General features: G+C 43.0%; 1 pseudogene; it reads right to left on the bottom strand.

Moving 5' to 3' along the window:
- Positions 1–11,431, bottom strand: part of LOC109195247 (NACHT, LRR and PYD domains-containing protein 12-like) — a 33,855-nt pseudogene extending 22,424 nt beyond the window's left edge.
- Between the last annotated feature and the right edge of the window lie 6,503 nt (positions 11,432–17,934).

The raw sequence follows: 17,934 nt of genomic DNA on the forward strand, positions 1-17,934 counted from the left end.
GATATACTGTGACTGACAGAGTTTAAAGACAAAGGTGTTTGGATTAAAATGGATTAAGCTAAAGTGAACGTGCTAATGAAATCTGAACTGACTGAAATGTGAAGTGAAGATAATTCAGATGTGAAAGAGAGAAACTGATAATAAGGTGGGGCTGGAGATCAAACACCTGATTGGCTGAGTAGATATCAGATCGACAGTTTCACAGTTTTCCCTGTGGATTATAACTTTAAGAAGATGTGACATTCATCAAGGAATCCTGCTCTCCGGATTATTTCCATGAACACTGAGCTGGAACACATCTACAGTGCTGGAAGTGCCCGTCTCACCACCAACCTCTCTGTGCACATTCACTTTTTAACCCTTTGTGAGACACTAAAGGTGTAAATCTGAGTATTTCTCTATGTTAGTGCAAACACCTCTAATAGGTTGGTTTAGTCTTTCCAAGTCATAACTTCCCTTGGATCTGCGGTCCAGGCTCCTAAAATCATCCTAGTTTAACAAGCACTACAATCTAGAGGAGAGCTGCACTAACAGCTGTGACTGATGAGATCTGACCTGCAAGGATACTCATGTTTATGTGTATCAGGACAAGCAGGGAAGACCTGGACATCAACTCTGTCAGGCTGCCTGAGTCCGCTCACCCACATCAGCTCAGAACTCTGCATTATCTACTGAGTCAGACTCAGAGGATCAGGGATCAGAAGTTCTACACAGAGCTGAACCAGACTTCCTGTATAGAGGTCTGTGGGCCTACTGATCCACAGTGTCAGCACAACTTTCACATCATATTCATCTCAGCACAACTAAAACATGTGACTGACCTCAGAGTTTCAAATCGACATCGTGGATTCTCCAGAAGATCACACAGCTGCTTCACTCCTGAATCCTGCAGGTTGTTGTAGGTTCCACTCAGGTCCAGCACTCTGGGATACGAGGGGTTGGACTTCAGTGCTGCTGCCAGATAATCACAGCTGATCTCTGACAAACTACAGTCCATCAATCTGTATAAAGAATGAAAGATGTAAGTTTATTAGACAAAGTGCTTGAAATCATTCAGTGTTTCATCATCTGTTCAGAGCTGAAGAAGGTTCAGAATGTAGAAGTTTAGAAAATGGAAACTCCAAACAGCTGAAGCCAACAGGAAGCAGCTTCAAACAAACAAGAGAAAAAAATGAATTCTTCACATTGAAGTTGTACATTTATCATAAAGTTGTCAAGTTTTGCCGTGTGAAATAAAAAAACTGAACAGGAATCCTCAGAGTTGAACCCTCTGCACAGAGGTTCAGTTTCCTCTTCAGGTCCCAAAGTGCAGAACAACAAGGTTTCAAACAGCTTCGTTCCAGCAGCCACAGAAATGCAGAGAAAACTCTTTGGATCTCTTGGTTGTGTTGGATGATGCTGTGTTTGCATATCTGGTGTCTGTGTTGCTTTGTGAGGATGGATCATCTGCTGCAGCCCCAGATAAACAGAGCTGGACCTGAACCTGGTAGCTTCACTTAGAAGACACTTGTGACGGGAACGTGTGAGAAGTTTTGTGCAGACAAGTGTTGGTTTTGAGTCTGGGACGAGGTCTCCACAGTCTTTGTGGAGGTCCACGTTCTGCATACTGCCTGTGAGAAGCTGCAGACATTTCTCCTCCAAATCCACTGAGCAGCTGCTCGTGGTGGTATTAGCTTCATGTGTGCGTGTTAGCATGAAGCCTTGGTGACACTCTGCTGTGGACACGGTCACAGCTGGACGCGTGATGGACGAGTCGTCCTTCCTGTTAAACTTCTTTGAGGTGAGCTTGAAGCTGCTGCTTGGGGCGCATGCACAGCTGCTTATTGTACTGCAAATGTTCTGCAGACGAGTCCACGCGCTCACAACAAAGCTCAGTGTGGACGACGCTGTGCACGCTCCAATGCTGATTGGTTGGAAAGTGGGCGGGAACAGGAAGAGAGCGACAGCAGCGTTCAGCACAAACATGGAGGATCAAAGAAGAAGAGCATGAGAAGCTCAGATGGAGGCTGCAGTGGACACTTTTTCATTGTTTTAACACTCGCTTTCACTTCAGCTTCACCAACAACAGCACAAGCAGAGCAGCCCACTGACTGCGTGGCCGTGACGGCGCCCCCTGGTGACTGTAAACCACTACAACATGTAGACGGCCGTCTGCTGCTCATTTCTCTGCCACCATCACAGGAGCTCTTTATCCTGTTCTTCACTCTCATTGGTTCTTTGTCTGCTTGTTTTTTACAACAGTCATCATTGTGATTGTTCAAAGAAGACAATCAGCTGTGACTAAATGCAGCTCCTACAGCAGTGATGGGAATAACTGCTGAAGCTAATCCAGTATCAAAGCTCAGGAACCAGCAGCTCCCACCTCGTTTTCTTTGAACAACTATTTTTAGCTGCTGTGTTTCTGTGTTTCTGCAGACCTCAGACATCCTGCTGCTCTGCAGAACTGAAGCTCTAAAGGGCTCAGCCTTTATCTCCAAGAAACAAAGCTGATCATGGAGACCCAGCAGGTCAGCTGATCTGTGGACAGCACCAGCATCTTTAAGTAAGTCTGAGAGCTGAGCAGTCTTTGGAAGCCTGTCTGATAGTCTCAGAGCAGCATTTGGATCATTATTTGGCTTTTCTTCTATTATTGTGTTTAGTTTCTGCTTCACAGATATTCTCTGAGATGTTCTCTGAGATGTTTCCCACTGTTGGACAAACTTTCACAGTTTCTTCATAAAGGAGATCTCCTGTGGAGTCCATCTGTGACAATATGTTAAACACTGAATTATGATTCATATCTGAATGTACTGACTGTTAATTATTGATGAGAACATAATCAGTAAATATAAAGATGTTTGAGTTTGGCTTTGATGAATCAGAATAAAAGTAATAAAGTAATGATTTTAGAGACAGGCCTAACTCAGGCCAGCTGACAGCCTGTGTACAAACAGACTTCAGCCATATGAGAGTGAGTGTGAGTGAATGAGAGCACACAGGACACTCTGATCTCTGAATGTGTGACTCAGTGAAGAAGAGGATTGTACTGGATATACTGTGACTGACAGAGTTTAAAGAGAAAGGTGTTTGGATTAAAATGGATTATGCTAAAGTGAACGTGCTAATGAAATCTGAACTGACTGAAATGTGAAGTGAAGATAATTCAGATGTGAAAGAGAGAAACTGATAATAAGGTGGGGCTGGAGATCAAACACCTGATTGGCTGAGTAGATATCAGATGGACAGTTTCACAGTTTCCCTGTGGATTATAACTTTAAGAAGATGTAACATTCATCAAGGAATCCTGCTCTCCGGATTATTTCCATGAACACTGAGCTGGAACACATCTACAGTGCTGGAAGTGCCCGTCTCACCACCAACCTCTCTGTGCACATTCACTTTTTAACCCTTTGTGAGACACTAAAGGTGTAAATCTGAGTATTTATCTATGTTAGTGCAAACACCTCTAATAGGTTGGTTTAGTCTTTCCAAGTAATATCTTCCCTTGGATCTGCGGTCCAGGCTCCTAAAATCATCCTAGTTTAACAAGCACTACAATCTAGAGGAGAGCTGCACTAACAGGTGTGACTGATGAGATCTGACCTGCAAGGATACTCATGTTTATGTGTATCAGGACAAGCAGGGAAGACCTGGACATCAACTCTGTCAGGCTGCCTGAGTCCGCTCACCCACATCAGCTCAGAACTCTGCATTATCTACTGAGTCAGACTCAGAGGATCAGGGATCAGAAGTTCTACACAGAGCTGAACCAGACTTCCTGTATAGAGGTCTGTGGGCCTACTGATCCACAGTGTCAGCACAACTTTCACATCATATTCATCTCAGCACAACTAAAACATGTGACTGACCTCAGAGTTTCAAATCGACATCGTGGATTCTCCAGAAGATCACACAGCTGCTTCACTCCTGAATCCTGCAGGTTGTTGTAGGTTCCACTCAGGTCCAGCACTCTGGGATATGAGGGGTTGGACTTCAGTGCTGCTGCCAGATAATCACAGCTGATCTCTGACAAACTACAGTCCATCAATCTGTATAAAGAATGAAAGATGTAAGTTTATTAGACAAAGTGTGAGCTTGAAATCATTCAGTGTTTCATCATCTGTTCAGAGCTGAAGAAGGTTCAGAATGTAGAAGTTTAGAAAATGGAAACTCCAAACAGCTGAAGCCAACAGGAAGCAGCTTCAAACAAACACAACAAGAGAAAAAACTCTGAATGTTTCACATTAAAGTCGTACATTTATCATAAAAACAGGAAAAAGACTTGAAAAAGTCGTGTTTTTCCTTCCAGGAACCACAAGGCTTCACTTTTAAAGGTGAAGTGTGAAAGAAACAGACATATTTGAAGTCCAACACCTTTTTCCAGTCACATGATTAAAGCAGACAAACTACAAGCTCATTTTCATTCCAACAAGTCATCTTCTGACCCTTTATTATTATTGTTATTATTCAATATTTATGGAGGATGTTTTTAAATTAGGCTCAATTATGTGACAGACATTTCATCCCATGTCAGTTTGGCCTCATCCTGGGCCGGATTATCCAGCACACACTCTGACCACAGGCCCAGGGGCCACGCACAGCTGGGCTCCATCCAAGAGACAGGAAACAAACCAACACAATAATAAAAAGCACCATGTGATCTTCTTACATCTTCAAGACAAACATAGTAAAAACATATTTGTTTCCTGATAAAATGATGTGACAGGTAGAAGAGAGTAAAGTGGTGGTGTTACAGCCTTTCTCCCCTCTGCTGCCGAGGCTGTTAGTCTCTCCCAAACTCAGCTACAGGACTTCCAAATGAATGAAAGCAGCAGAAGTGGCTTTACAAATGAAAGAGGAAGAGGAGAAGAAGAGGAGAGGGAGGCCACCCTGACCATCACTCCAGATGAAAACATCACACTTCCATTAAAGTTGGTGAGAAAATGTTGAGCAGGATGAGCTGCTGGCTAATCTGGAGGCTGTAGCAGCAGCTCACAGTCACAGTGGATTTCCACTCATGAAAAAGCTCTGGCTGCTTCAATTCTCATCTCATATCAGAGACTTTAGTGAAGCTGGACTGTGATGCTTCCATATTCAGCCCAATGTGCTCTGTATTGTTTTATGCAGGTCATCTAAACAGGGATGAGCAGCTCATTTCACTATAAAAGGTTGGAACTGTAAAGAAAACAAACAGAGCTCATAAACTGAAACTGATTTCATTTTTTCAGCTGGAACATTTTAGTTGTTCCTTTTTCAATACATACATAATTATATTTACAGTGAGTCTTATCATTCCCCTTTTCCCTGCCAGTCACCGCCAATGTTCCCTCTAATGTTTCATGTGTCTGAGCGAACACACAAACTCCCTGAGCGTCCCTTGGACCACTGTGAGCGACATCAGACGTGTGCACTGTGGTCACGCCAGCGTCTAATCCATCCAAGTTACATGGTTTATTAAAGTAATCAAATTACAGCATTTACATTTATGTTAGACTACTTTTAATTAACTGCTTTAGCCCACTTACAATGAAAATGTAAAAAAATCTTGTTCATGACCTGTGTAGGATGTTAACACTATTGGAAGGAAAAATAACTTGAACTCCAATTTTGAAAACACAACTTTATTTTTTCTATTTTTATAAAGCTCTGACTTGTATTCTGAGTCTGTGGTCTGGGAGAGAGTCTGTAACTCTGTCTGCAAAATACAGGAAATAATGACCAATGTTGGGCAATTAATTATATAGTTACTTCTTCAAAAAAGTTACTGAGTTTTGCAAACAACAAAGTTTGTTGCAATAAATACTGAATACTATCATTGTTATAAACAACGACAGTATTCAGGAAGAAAACCAAACATTGCAGATATTTTATCATAACTCTGGTTTTACGGCCGATCAACACAATTTAAAAACTGGTATAAAGTCCACACTTTGTCCGTCAGTTGTTGCGTCTGTCCTGCTCACATCTCCAATGGTTGGACACGTTGTCATTAACGTGGCTTCACTCCACATCAGCCGCTTTGCTAAAACACCGGTGTCGGCACATAAGGACGCTGTCATAGCCTGTCAGCGACGTTGATTAGCTGCGTATATACGAATGTGAATCGCATCATTGGCTGGACTGTGGATAAGGTGGCATCGTTCTAATCACATACAGGAGCAGCCAGTCACTGACTAACTCTGCAAAACAGAATTGTTAAAGTTTTAATTTTAATTTCAATTCAGGTTAGATTTCTTTTGTGCGCAACGCAGATTTTCTGTGTGCAGAGACGTGCCAGCAGTGCACAATTGTGCACGTGCGCAGCTTAGAGGGAACATTGGGCACCACCACAGTTCACTTCAACAAAACTTTACTTCAGATTTGTTTTCATGTTTCGATCCAGTGATGAGAGCCGTTTCCCCCATGTCCAGTCCTTGTACTAAGCTAGGCTAAACATGTCCAGTGCCTGTCTCTGTGCAGCTTTTAATCTGATGTTAATAAGGTAGAAATGGAGGAAGAAGAAAATGACTTCATCAATCAACATGCAGCTACCAACCCAAATGGTGAGGTGGTGGTTAGTTATTACTGTTGTTGATGATCCCCTACATTATCCTACATTCAAATATATTCTCCAGCTACAATAGTGTTTGTGTTCCTAACAGGATTTCATGAACGTGTTATTGTTCATGTCACATCTGTATGAAACAAAGAGGAAGTTTATCCTTCATGATCACAAACTGTTCCAGCAGGTAAACCTGAGATCTGTGTGGAGCAGCTGACCTGTACGATGTGCTCAACACAAACATTATTCACCATCAGTTACTGTGTGACTGAACCACGTGGGTGTATGAAACATCGCTCTTAGTTTTAATAGCACATGGCAACATTCAGACGTGAATCTATACAGTAACACTTTGATTTGTTACAGTGAGGAGACTGTTGAAGGGAACGATGAGGGGAAACTGTAACAGCAGCAACAGAAGCCAGGAGACAAAGCTGAGGTCTGGGTTCCTCTATGCTGCACACAGCCTCCTGCTCCTGGACTTTAGTAAACACATAAATATCTCCAAGTACACTTACTTCAGAAACTCTATTAAACTCATTACAAGTTTACTTCAGCTTTAAATTACTCACAACATCAGCACACATGAGTAAACAAAGTAACTCACACAGCTACTGTTCAAGTTTAGTCATCTTTAGTACAAATACACCTCATTATTATGAATCTCACAGCTACCTGCTCATTGAACTGAACAATAATTCTGTTTTACCATTAAAATAAAATACATGACTGTAAAGAATCTTCAGACAGTAATGAAGAATCTCCTAAGCAATCCAAAGATAAAGAAAAGTTCACCTGCCAATTCTATAAAGCTTGGTTGTTTATACAATAATATCATTTAATGATCAGCAGTGGGGATGTTTGGATCCTGACCTGAGAGTTTCCAGTGTACAACATGGACTCTGCAGTGCAGCAGACAGAAGCTTCACTCCTGAATCCTGCAGGTCGTTGTTACTCAGGTCCAGCTGTTTCAGACTAGAGGACTGGGAGCTGAGAACTGAGGACAGAGCACCACAGCTTCTCTCTGAGAGGTTACAGCCACTCAGTCTGGAAGAAAACAAACAAACAAATTAATTAAATCAATCAAATGAAACATGGTTTAATGCCAGCATGCAATACAATTATTGGTTAACTAAATAGCTTCATTAAAACAACTCTTCTTCTATATCAGCACTTACTCCTTGTAAGCTCCACCTGCTCCACCTTCTGAGTCAGAAGACATGAAAACAAACTGTAAATCTAGTAGAAACATGATTGGAGATCTTCTCAGATCCATTTGTACATTTAGAGCCTGATACTGAAATATAGCAGCACGGACATTCACAGCAGCAAAGGGTTCTTGCTGATCTGAGCTGGCTTGGCCCTGGCTTACTGAAGATTAAAGAAAGCAGAATTAGCTGTTCAAAACCCACCACGCTGCCCGCTGTGACTGAAACAATGGGACGGGTCGTGACTTCTCAAAATGGGCTCATTGAACGCAGCACGGATAAGAGCTTGAAGAAGCTCATGGCGGTCGTGAGTTCTCAGACTTTGCTCTTTGAGCGCTAAACTGCTAACCTCTCGGAGAAGCTCGTGGCTCTCCAACGGGAGATTGAGAGACGAGTGACCGACTGTTAGATCAGCTGTGACATGCAGTTGTTGGCACCAAAGAAAACCACCATCATTTCATGCGGCTAACATACCGGCGCCAGCTGTGGTCTCAAGGCTGGAGCTGAACATAACAAATCTCACCCTGATACCAGACGGTGTTTAGACTGTTCCTTCACATCCTAAGCATGCTTATCCCCTCCCGGTGCAGACGGTGGGTCGAGGGGACCAGCACAAATGCTGCAGGCCCAGATGCGCTGTCTACACCGGCTGTCTCTCACCTGTTACCCATCCCTGTTGCTTGTCATGTGTTTCTATGGCGCATTAAGAGTTTTCATGTGCTCTGTGCTAAGGTCATTTTTTTCTGTTCTCAAACTGATCTCCCTGTTGGAGCTCAGTCTGGGGGGAGTTCTTTTTTCTCCTCATCTTTCCTCATGTTGTGCATTTTCTGCTGTTCGGTTCTGGGTCGCTGCTCTAGCGGCTGACCGGCCAGCTACCTGGCCTGACCTATCTCCCCAATGTGATGTTTGTGTATTGTATGTACGGTTGGCAAGGTCAGGATCCTAATTGCCCCTTGAAAATAAATACAGTGTTCTGAATCTGAAAAGATTACAGAAGACGACTCTGTTCAGTAAATATTACGCTCATGCTGTCAAGAAACACCAAAGGTAGGTAAAACTCTGGTTGTTGCAGTTCCAGTATGACATGCTTTGTACTGCTCTGCTGCAGTTTGTGACACCTGGTGGATGAGCTGTGAAGGATGATGAAACAAACACTTCACTCAATGTTTTTCTTCTAAACTGGATGTAATTTTGGCAGCTGAGAGTTTTTCACAATCTGTCCCAGCTGCAAATAGGAACACAACAAATAACTAACTTTACCCACTTGGATCCTTATCATTCAAGATTGTGAAAAGAGTCTCTACTCAGAGAATACTGGTGATTTTAGATGAGAGAGATGGAAGATGATGAAGGGGAAGAGTTTTCACAACCTGAGGCCTTTTGTCTTCACTGTATAGGACAGAGAAGACAGGAAGTGAGGAGAATAACACACAGGAAATGGTCTTGGGCAGACTCAAACCAGGCCCTGGAGTCACGACTCTAACCTTCAGTACATGGGTCACATGCTCAGCCAGGTAAGCTACAGCAGTCAGCAGTGTGTGAGTTCATTTGAAGACAATGATGACTATAAGTCAGGTAAAAACAAAATACTATCATCAACCAACAAGGGGACAACAGTGAGCTTGAATGACCAAGCTTTGACCAAGGGTGGCTCACTCCTCGGTCTTCTTGCCCAAGGAGTGAACCACCCTGCATGGCTGTCAATGTGGTGCAACCAAGGCCATCATACAGTACAGGCCATCCAAGCTGATTTTTAACTTTTCCTCCCAGATACCACCTTAAAAATCATCTAGATTAGGATATGTTGGCTGATCTGGATTGTGTTCTAGATCCAGTCACAACAAACAGAGCTGTTGTGTGTCCAAGGTGAACAGGAAGAACATATACATGCATAAAGTCAATAAAGTCAGAAGGTTTGCTTTAGACTGTGCTGCAGTTTATCATCAAACAGGCACCATGCTGCCAATAAATGGCATCAAGTCTGACTTTAGTTTGTTCTTTTTTTTTAATCAAGATTAAATTTTATAGCAACCACAGCAGAGATGACCAGGGAAGGTGTGCTTGAGGGGATAAAACAGCTGGTTTCAGACTGAAGATGAACTGAGGTGCTGCACCCAAGTCTGCAGGTTCAGGGAGGGACAAACATCTGCTGCAACCAGACTGGAGTGAGAGGAGAGAGCAGGCCAACAACAACAAAGGAACAACAAACACACTGTGGAGGACCGAAGCAGAGATTAAAGTGGAACTAAGGATGTTTCTCTGGCTGCCATCATTCACTGAGTAATTCAAATGCTTTAATGCAGCACCCACCATGCATGTAAAAGCAAGTGTTTCACCAACATTTGTGACTAAAAATAGACCTGCAGTAGAAATGTATCTAGGAGCATGCATGTGAATATAAAGTATCACAACATCAGGCACATGCAGCCTAAGTGTTTAAACAAAGACTGATAACATAACAGCAGCAGTGATGTCAGAGTTTATGGTGGATTCAGCGTCTCGAGTGCACCGAGTTCTGGAGCCATCAAAGAGGTTACAGTTGTATTGGAGAAATCCCAAAACTTTAGGATACAAATTCATACAAAGAAAGCCTGGTGAAATAAATTACTGACACAGTTGGATGTTAAAGTAAAGACATGAGTACAAATGTACTCACAGAGCTTTGTTGGAGGCTTTGACCACTGGCAGCAGCCTCAGCAGAGCCTCCTCTGAAGCAGAGTATTTCTGCAGGTCAAACTCATCCAGATCTTCTTCTGATGACAGTAAGATGAAGACCAGAGCTGACCACTGAGCAGGAGACAGTTTATCTGTGGAGAGACGTCCTGATCTCAGGGACTGTTGGATCTCCTCCAGTAGAGAACGATCATTCAGTTCATTCAGACAGTGGAACAGATTGATGCTTTTCTCTGCAGACAGATTCTCACTGAGCTTCTTCTTGATGTACTTGACTGTTTCCTGATTGGTCTGTGAGCTACTTCCTGTCTGTGTCAGCAGACCTCGTAGGAGAGTCTGATTGGTCTGCAGTGAAAGACCCAGGAGGAAGCGGAGGAACAAGTCCAGGTGTCCATTTGGACTCTGTAAGGCCTTGTTCACAGCACTCTGGTGGAGAGATTGGAGTTTTAGTTTGTTAAATAATTTAGATTTCTTGGAGGTTGTTTGTTGTTCCATCAGATTGAGTCCAGACTTGATGAAGGTCAGATGGACATGAAGAGCAGCCAGAAACTCCTGAACACTCAGATGGATGAAGCAGAACACCTTGTCCTGGTACAGTCCTCTCTCCTCTTTAAAGATCTGTGTGAACACTCCTGAGTACACTGAGGCTGCTCTGATATCGATGCCACACTCTGTCAGGTCTGATTCATAGAAGATCAGGTTTCCTTTCTGCAGATGATCAAAAGCCAGTTTTCCCAGTGACCCAATCATCTCCCTGCTCTCTGGACTCCAGTGTGGATCTGTCTCAGCTCCTCCATCATACTTGACCTTCTTCACTTTGGCCTGAACCACCAGGAAGTGGATGTACATCTCAGTCAGGGTCTTGGGCAGCTCTCCTCCCTCTCTGGTTTCCAGCACATCCTCCAGAACTGTAGCAGTGATCCAGCAGAAGACTGGGATGTGGCACATGATGTGGAGGCTTCGAGCTTTCTTGATGTGGGAGATGATCCTGCTGGCCTGCTCCTCATCTCTGAATCTCTTCCTGAAGTACTCCTCCTTCTGTGGGTCAGTGAACCCTCTGACCTCTGTCACCATGTCGACACAGTCAGGAGGGATCTGATTGGCTGCTGCAGGTCGTGTGGTTATCCAGAGGCGAGCAGAGGGAAGCAGTTTCCCCCTGATGAGGTTTATCAGCAGCACATCCACTGAGGTGGACTTTCTAGGGTCAGTTAGGATTGTAGTTTTGTGGAAGTCCAGAGGAAGTCGACACTCATCCAGACGATCAAAGACATTCATCATTCATCAAGGAATCCTGCTCTCCGGATTATTTCCATGAACACTGAGCTGGAACACATCTACAGTGCTGGAAGTGCCCATCTCACCACCAACCTCTCTGTGCACATTCACTTTTTAACCCTTTGTGAGACACTAAAGGTGTAAATCTGAGTATTTATCTATGTTAGTGCGAACACCTCTAATAGGTTGGTTTAGTCTTTCCAAGTAATATCTTCCCTTGGATCTGCGGTCCAGGCTCCTAAAATCATCCTAGTTTAACAAGCACTACAATCTAGAGGAGAGCTGCACTAACAGGTGTGACTGATGAGATCTGACCTGCAAGGATACTCATGTTTATGTGTATCAGGACAAGCAGGGAAGACCTGGACATCAACTCTGTCAGGCTGCCTGAGTCCGCTCACCCACATCAGCTCAGAACTCTGCATTATCTACTGAGTCAGACTCAGAGGATCAGGGATCAGAAGTCCTACACAGAGCTGAACCAGACTTCCTGTATAGAGGTCTGTGGGCCTACTGATCCACAGTGTCAGCACAACTTTCACATCATATTCATCTCAGCACAACTAAAACATGTGACTGACCTCAGAGTTTCAAATCGACATCGTGGATTCTCCAGAAGAACACACAGCTGCTTCACTCCTGAATCCTGCAGGTTGTTGTAGGTTCCACTCAGGTCCAGCTCTCTGGGATACGAGGGGTTGGACTTCAGTGCTGCTGCCAGATAATCACAGCTGATCTCTGACAAACTACAGTCCATCAATCTGTATAAAGAATGAAAGATGTAAGTTTATTAGACAAAGTGCTTGAAATCATTCAGTGTTTCATCATCTGTTCAGAGCTGAAGAAGGTTCAGAATGTAGAAGTTTAGAAAATGGAAACTCCAAACAGCTGAAGCCAACAGGAAGCAGCTTCAAACAAACACAACAAGAGAAAAAACTCTGAATGTTTCACATTAAAGTCGTACATTTATCATAAAAACAGGAAAAAGACTTGAAAAAGTCGTGTTTTTCCTTCCAGGAACCACAAGGCTTCACTTTTAAAGGTGAAGTGTGAAAGAAACGGATATATTTGAAGTCCAACACCTTTTTCCAGTCACATGATTAAAGCAGACAAACTACAAGCTCATTTTCATTCCAACAAGTCATCTTCTGACCCTTTATTATTATTGTTATTATTCAATATTTATGGAGGATGTTTTTAAATTAGGCTCAATTATGTGACAGACATTTCATCCCATGTCAGTTTGGCCTCATCCTGGGCCGGATTATCCAGCACACACTCTGACCACAGGCCCAGGGGCCACGCACAGCTGGGCTCCATCCAAGAGACAGGAAACAAACCAACACAATAATAAAAAGCACCATGTGATCTTCTTACATCTTCAAGACAAACATAGTAAAAACATATTTGTTTCCTGATAAAATGATGTGACAGGTAGAACAGAGTAAAGTGGTGGTGTTACAGCCTTTCTCCCCTCTGCTGCCGAGGCTGTTAGTCTCTCCCAAACTCAGCTACAGGACTTCCAAATGAATGAAAGCAGCAGAAGTGGCTTTACAAATGAAAGAGGAAGAGGAGAGGGAGGCCACCCTGACCATCACTCCAGCTGAAAACATCACACTTCCATTAAAGTTGGTGAGAAAATGTTGAGCAGGATGAGCTGCTGGCTAATCTGGAGGCTGTAGCAGCAGCTCACAGTCACAGTGGATTTCCACTCATGAAAAAGCTCTGGCTGCTTCATTTCTCATCTCATATCAGAGACTTTAGTGAAGCTGGACTGTGATGCTTCCATATTCAGCCCAATGTGCTCTGTATTGTTTTATGCAGGTCATCTAAACAGGGATGAGCAGCTCATTTCACTATAAAAGGTTGGAACTGTAAAGAAAACAAACAGAGCTCATAAACTGAAACTGATTTCATTTTTTCAGCTGGAACATTTTAGTTGTTCCTTTTTCAATACATACATGATTATATTTACAGTGAGTCTTATCATTCCCCTTTTCCCTGTCAGTCACCGCCAATGTTCCCTCTAATTTTTCATGTGTCTGAGCGAACACACAAAGTCCCTGAGCGTCCCTTGGACCACTGTGAGCGACATCAGACGTGTGCACTGTGGTCACGCCAGCATCTAATCCATCCAAGTTATATGGTTTATTAAAGTAATCAAATTACAGCATTTACATTTATGTTAGACTACTTTTAATTAACTGCTTTAGCCCACTTACAATGAAAATGTAAAATAAAAACTTGTTCATGACCTGTGTAGTATGTTAACACTATTGGAAGGAAAAATAACTTCAACTCCAATTTTGAAAACACAACTTTATTTTTTCTATTCTTATAAAGCTCTGACTTGTATTCTGAGTCTGTGGTCTGGGAGAGAGTCTGTAACTCTGTCTGCAACATACAGTAAATAATGACCAATGTTGGGCAATTAATTATATAGTTACTTCTTCAAAAAGTTACTGAGTTTTGCAAACAACAAAGTTTGTTGCAATAAATACTGAATACTATCGTTGTTATAAACAACGACAGTATTCAGGAAGAAAACCAAACATTGCAGATATTTTATCATAACTCTGGTTTTACGGCCGATCAACACAATTTAAAAACTGCTATAAAGTCCACACTTTGTCCGTCAGTTGTTCCGTCTGTCCTGCTCACATCTCCAATGGTTGGACACGTTGTCATTAACGTGGCTTCACTCCACATCAGCCGCTTTGCTAAAACACCGGTGTCGGCACATAAGGACGCTGTCATAGCCTGTCAGCGACGTTGATTAGCTGCGTATATACGAATGTGAATCGCATCATTGGCTGGACTGTGGGATAAGGTGGCATCGTTCTAATCACATACAGGAGCAGCCAGTCACTGACTAACTCTGCAAAACAGAATTGTTAAAGTTTTAATTTTAATTTCAATTCAGGTTAGATTTCTTTTGTGCGCAACGCAGATTTTCTGTGTGCAGAGACGTGCCAGCAGTGCACAATTGTGCACGTGCGCAGCTTAGAGGGAACATTGGGCACCACCACAGTTCACTTCAACAAAACTTTACTTCAGATTTGTTTTCATGTTTCGATCCAGTGATGAGAGCCGTTTCCCCCATGTCCAGTCCTTGTACTAAGCTAGGCTAAACATGTCCAGTGCCTGTCTCTGTGCAGCTTTTAATCTGATGTTAATAAGGTAGAAATGGAGGAAGAAGAAAATGACTTCATCAATCAACATGCAGCTACCAACCCAAATGGTGAGGTGGTGGTTAGTTATTACTGTTGTTGATGATCCCCTACATTATCCTACATTCAAATATATTCTCCAGCTACAATAGTGTTTGTGTTCCTAACAGGATTTCATGAACGTGTTATTGTTCATGTCACATCTGTATGAAACAAAGAGGAAGTTTATCCTTCATGATCACAAACTGTTCCAGCAGGTAAACCTGAGATCTGTGTGGAGCAGCTGACCTGTACGATGTGCTCAACACAAACATTATTCACCATCAGTTACTGTGTGACTGAACCACGTGGGTGTATGAAACATCGCTCTTAGTTTTAATAGCACATGGCAACATTCAGACGTGAATCTATACAGTAACACTTTGATTTGTTACAGTGAGGAGACTGTTGAAGGGAACGATGAGGGGAAACTGTAACAGCAGCAACAGAAGCCAGGAGACAAAGCTGAGGTCTGGGTTCCTCTATGCTGCACACAGCCTCCTGCTCCTGGACTTTAGTAAACACATAAATATCTCCAAGTACACTTACTTCAGAAACTCTATTAAACTCATTACAAGTTTACTTCAGCTTTAAATTACTCACAACATCAGCACACATGAGTAAACAAAGTAACTCACACAGCTACTGTTCAAGTTTAGTCATCTTTAGTACAAATACACCTCATTATTATGAATCTCACAGCTACCTGCTCATTGAACTGAACAATAATTCTGTTTTACCATTAAAATAAAATACATGACTGTAAAGAATCTTCAGACAGTAATGAAGAATCTCCTAAGCAATCCAAAGATAAAGAAAAGTTCACCTGCCAATTCTATAAAGCTTGGTTGTTTATACAATAATATCATTTAATGATCAGCAGTGGGGATGTTTGGATCCTGACCTGAGAGTTTCCAGTGTACAACATGGACTCTGCAGTGCAGCAGACAGAAGCTTCACTCCTGAATCCTGCAGGTCGTTGTTACTCAGGTCCAGCTGTTTCAGACTAGAGGACTGGGAGCTGAGAACTGAGGACAGAGCACCACAGCTTCTCTCTGAGAGGTTACAGCCACTCAGTCTGGAAGAAAACAAACAAACAAATTAATTAAATCAATCAAATGAAACATGGTTTAATGCCAGCATGCAATACAATTATTGGTTAACTAAATAGCTTCATTAAAACAACTCTTCTTCTATATCAGCACTTACTCCTTGTAAGCTCCACCTGCTCCACCTTCTGAGTCAGAAGACATGAAAACAAACTGTAAATCTAGTAGAAACATGATTGGAGATCTTCTCAGATCCATTTGTACATTTAGAGCCTGATACTGAAATATAGCAGCACGGACATTCACAGCAGCAAAGGGTTCTTGCTGATCTGAGCTGGCTTGGCCCTGGCTTACTGAAGATTAAAGAAAGCAGAATTAGCTGTTCAAACCCCACCAGGCTGCCCGCTGTGACTGAAACAATGGGACGGGTCGTGACTTCTCAAAATGGGCTCATTGAACGCAGCACGGATAAGAGCTTGAAGAAGCTCATGGCGGTCGTGAGTTCTCAGACTTTGCTCTTTGAGCGCTAAACTGCTAACCTCTCGGAGAAGCTCGTGGCTCTCCAACGGGAGATTGAGAGACGAGTGACCGACTGTTAGATCAGCTGTGACATGCAGTTGTTGGCACCAAAGAAAACCACCATCATTTCATGCGGCTAACATACCGGCGCCAGCTGTGGTCTCAAGGCTGGAGCTGAACATAACAAATCTCACCCTGATACCAGACGGTGTTTAGACTGTTCCTTCCATCCTAAGCATGCTTATCCCCTCCCGGTGCAGACGGTGGGTGGAGGGGACCAGCGCAAATGCTGCAGGCCCGGATGCGCTGTCTACACCGGCTGTCTCTCACCTGTTACCCATCCCTGTTGCTTGTCATGTGTTTCTATGGCGTATTAAGAGTTTTCATGTGCTCTGCGCTGAGGTCATTTTTTTCTGTTCTCAAACTGATCTCCCTGTTGGAGCTCAGTCTGGGCGGAGTTCTTTTTTCTCCTCATCTTTCCTCATGTTGTGCATTTTCTGCTGTTCGGTTCTGGGTCGCTGCTCTAGCGGCTGACCGGCCAGCTACCTGGCCTGACCTGTCTCCCCAATGTGATGTTTGTGTATTGTATGTACGGTTGGCAAGGTCAGGATCCTAATTGCCCCTTGAAAATAAATACAGTGTTCTGAATCTGAAAAGATTACAGAAGACGACTCTGTTCAGTAAATATTACGCTCATGCTGTCAAGAAACACCAAAGGTAGGTAAAACTCTGGTTGTTGCAGTTCCAGTATGACATGCTTTGTACTGCTCTGCTGCAGTTTGTGACACCTGGTGGATGAGCTGTGAAGGATGATGAAACAAACACTTCACTCAATGTTTTTCTTCTAACTGGATGTAATTTTGGCAGCCGAGTTTTTCACAATCTGTCCCAGCTGCAAATAGGAACAAAGAAATAAATAACTTTACCCACTTGGATCCTTATCAGTCAAGATTGTGAAAAGATTCTCTACTCAGAGAATACTGGTGATTTTAGATGAGAGAGATGGAAGATGATGAAGGGGAAGAGTTTTCACAACCTGAGGCCTTTTGTCTTCACTGTATAGGACAGAGAAGACAGGAAGTGAGGAGAATAACACACAGGAAATGGTCTTGGGCAGACTCAAACCAGGCCCTGGAGTCACGACTCTAACCTTCAGTACATGGGTCACCTGCTCAGCCAGGTAAGCTACAGCAGTCAGCAGTGTGTGAGTTCATTTGAAGACAATGATGACTATAAGTCAGGTAAAAAAATACTATCATCAACCAACAAGGGGAAACAGTGAGCTTGAATGACCAAGCTTTGACCAAGGGTGGCTCACTCCTCGGTCTTCTTGCCCAAGGAGTGAACCACCCTGCATGGCTGTCAATGTGGTGCAACCAAGGCCATCATACAGTACAGGCCATCCAAGCTGATTTTTAACTTTTCCTCCCAGATACCACCTTAAAAATCATCTAGATTAGGATATGTTGGCTGATCTGAAT

Source organism: Oreochromis niloticus, linkage group LG3, assembly GCF_001858045.2.
Source record: "Oreochromis niloticus isolate F11D_XX linkage group LG3, O_niloticus_UMD_NMBU, whole genome shotgun sequence".
NCBI classification, from domain to species: domain Eukaryota; kingdom Metazoa; phylum Chordata; class Actinopteri; order Cichliformes; family Cichlidae; genus Oreochromis; species Oreochromis niloticus.